At 44.2% G+C, this 2223-nt stretch overlaps 1 protein-coding gene across 5 annotated transcripts in view; it reads right to left on the bottom strand.

Moving 5' to 3' along the window:
* PRC1 (protein regulator of cytokinesis 1) overlaps nt 1-2223 on the bottom strand; it is a 28211-nt gene that overhangs the window by 25702 nt on the left and 286 nt on the right. Inside the window, exon 1 of one of the 5 annotated variants that reach the window (XM_024766532.1) lies at nt 2110-2164. The exons of the other annotated variants lie outside the window; for them this stretch is intronic. The gene's annotated coding sequence lies outside the window, so the exon portion shown is untranslated. Of the gene's footprint in view, nt 1-2109; nt 2165-2223 lie in introns of those variants that run through there. 5 annotated transcript variants of the gene reach the window in all.

The following is a 2223-nucleotide window of genomic DNA, read 5'->3' on the forward strand; positions in this document are numbered from 1 at the left end:
CGGAGCAACTAAGCCAGTACGCCACAACTACTGAGCCTGCGCTCTAAAGCCCGTGAGCCACAACTACTGAAGCCTGTGGGCCTGCAGCCGTGCTCCACAACAAGAAGACACCACCATGAGAAGCCCACACACCGCAACAAAGAGTAGCCCCTGCTCGCCACAACTAGAGAAAGCCCATGCGAAGCAACGAGGACCCAACATAGCCAAAAATAAATGAATAAATAAAATTTTAAGATAATAATAAATAAATTAAATAGTGTTTAAAAAAAAGAATAGGGGCTTCCCTGGTGGTGCAGTGGTTGAGAGTCTGCCTGCCGATGCAGGGGACACGGGTTCGTGTCCCGGTCTGGGAAGATCCCACATGCCGCGGAGCAGCTGGGCCCGTGAGCCACGGCCGCTGAGCCTGCACATCCGGAGCCTGTGCTCCCTGACGGGAGAGGCCACGGGAGTAAGAGGCCCGCGTACCACAAAAAAAAGAAAAAAAAGAATATATATGTGTATAACTGAATCACTTTGCTGTACAGCATACATTAAACACAACATTGTAAATTTCAATAAGACTTTAAAAATAAATAAAAGCATAAAAAATGTTACAAAAATAATCATCATGGTACAATTATGTAGTGCCTTTCTAAACGGTTTCAGGTAATCCCCTAAAAGGTGCAAACTTGAGACTTTTTTCTTAATTCATCACTGAAAAACTGAGGGTGCTTACAAGAATACCACCCAAGAATACAAAGGTTGAAAAGGGGGCCAATTTTTCCAGTCTCTTGAACTTAAGTCACTAGACTGGAAGATATCCCAAATGACCCTCTAAATGATTTCCTACCTTCTGGCAGCATTCTACTGATACACTGTCCTATTTTTTCCTAAATAGCCCTCCAGAGCAGCTTTGTTAAGCTCCTCTGTACAACCTGCTTCAGAAATCGATAGCCAATAGTCAATTCAGTGACCATTCTGGTAATCATGTTCCTCAGGCATACTTCTCACAGTCCTCTCTATTTATTTATTTTTATTTTTATTTTTTTGCGATACGCGGGCCTCTCACTGTTGCGGCCTCTCCCGCTGCGGAGCACAGGCTCCGGACGCGCAGGCCCAGCGGCCATGGCCCACAGGCCCAGCCACTCAGCGGCACGCGGGATCCTCCCGGACCGGGGCACGAACCCGCGTCCCCTGCATCAGCAGGCGGACTCCCAACCACTGCGCCACCAGGGAAGCCCCCCAGTCCTCTGTAAATATGAATACCTGAAATCCAGATTACCTGAAAGTCTGGTTTTGTTAGTAGGGTAATTCCAGTTGCTCTTTTAAAGCCTAATTATATCTGTCAGCCTGGAACCAAAGTTAATTGATAACTTTTCCTCCCTCTTCATTTACTTTCTTGAAAGCAGTAGATGCCTGAACAATCCAAAAACTGTTAATGGACTTGGAGTAAGAGTTTCCTGTAAAATGTCATTTAAAATTTTACTAGTCCTCAAAATGCGTCATTAGCTGAAACGCACAGCAGCTTAAATGTGCTTTTATATAAGATATTTGTAATCCACAACCTTACACCTGAGATCTGTTTTTCCAATGGTACCAGTGATTTGTGCTACATTCCCATTCTCACGAGGGCAAGCATTTGAAAAAGAACGGTCGGAATTAGTAATCATGGAAAGAGGAAACTTACAAAGCCATACATCAATCAGTTTGACTAATAACTATAAATTAGTTAATAATGAATCATCACAATGCTTCACCCACTACTTATAGAAAATAAGGTTAACATCTGCATCGCTTTTAACACAGAAGTCCTATGCACCAGCATTATTTTTATTTTAGAGATGAGCAAACTGACATTCAACATTTTTGCCCAAAGTCATAGGCTGGTAGGTGGCAGTGTGGTGCGTCTGGTCCCAATTTCAATTCGGACACTCCTTTCCCAGCACTGCCTGAGAAGTTGTTAAAACGACGGGAAAAAAATTCCTTTATCGGAGTTTTTCAACTTGCAAGAAAACCAAGCTATCTTTACAATTCAAGTAAAGTGTTAACACTGCAACCCAGATACATCGAAAAGCAACGATAAACTAAAAACTGCACGCCTTTATTTAAAGAAAAACTAGAAACACTGACCATAAAAGACTCAGGACTTAGAACAAGCCGTCGGTGCCAAGCAGCAGCACCTGAGACGCTTTGCCGGCGGAGAGGGTGGGGCTCGCGGACGCCAGCTCTGACCGCCCCGCACCG

This window comes from Neophocaena asiaeorientalis, unplaced genomic scaffold (assembly GCF_003031525.2).
Source record: "Neophocaena asiaeorientalis asiaeorientalis breed wild unplaced genomic scaffold, Neophocaena_asiaeorientalis_V1.1 scaffold346, whole genome shotgun sequence".
Classification (NCBI taxonomy): Eukaryota; Metazoa; Chordata; class Mammalia; order Artiodactyla; family Phocoenidae; genus Neophocaena; species Neophocaena asiaeorientalis.